The following is an 890-nucleotide window of genomic DNA, read 5'->3' as shown; positions in this document are numbered from 1 at the left end:
GGCCACCACCCCTCACTACAAACATACGCAAACAGAATAGGCCAAGCAGACACAGACACCTGCCCATCCTGCCAGAGAGCTCCCCACACAATCACTCACATTCTCCTGGAATGTCCGCTCTGGCAGGACCTCAGACAACACCACCACATAACCTCGACCCTACAGCTCTGGAGCGACCCCCTGTCGGTTGTGTCGTACCTGCGCGAGGGGGGTCTCCTGTAAAAATGAGACCGGGGAACCACAACAATCTGCCCGCCGTCCCGCCGCTACGGGTGGGTCAGGTCCCGCCACCACCTACCCGCCGTCCCGCCGCTATGGGTGGGTCAGGTCCCGCCACCACCTACCTACGGTCCCGCCACTACCTACCCGCCGTCCCGCCACCACCTACCCGCCGAGAACACCCATGCCACTACCTACGCAACCACCCACCTACACACAGACAAATAGTGCAAACCCCACACAGATACTACACCAACATACTAGATACAGCACCCCCACCCCAAGCCAACACCAGCACAAAAAAAAACACTTACACACAATTATGACACTTATTACGCTGGAGCTGGCCGGCAACAACAAAGTCCTTGGGCACCCACCACCTGACATAAGCAGCACAGAAACACAGCTCTCTAGACTGGAGAGCTGGGTTTCTAGTCTCTCTAGTACAGAGTCTAGGCTATACTCTATACTCTAGTACACTTAGCCAGGCTGCGCTGCGGGGAGAGCTGGGTTTCTAGTCTAGAGTCTAGACTAGACTATACTAGCCTCTAGACTCTCTAGCCTCTAGTACACCATGCCAGGCTGCGCTGCGGCCACCACCCCTCACTACAAACATACGCAAACAGAATAGGCCAAGCAGACACAGACACCTGCCCATCCTGCCAGAGAGC

The sequence above is a fragment of the Hyalella azteca genome, unplaced genomic scaffold (genome assembly GCF_000764305.2).
Source record: "Hyalella azteca isolate HAZT.00-mixed unplaced genomic scaffold, Hazt_2.0.2 contig9155, whole genome shotgun sequence".
Taxonomy (NCBI): domain Eukaryota; kingdom Metazoa; phylum Arthropoda; class Malacostraca; order Amphipoda; family Hyalellidae; genus Hyalella; species Hyalella azteca.
This window is presented reverse-complemented; position numbering follows the sequence as displayed.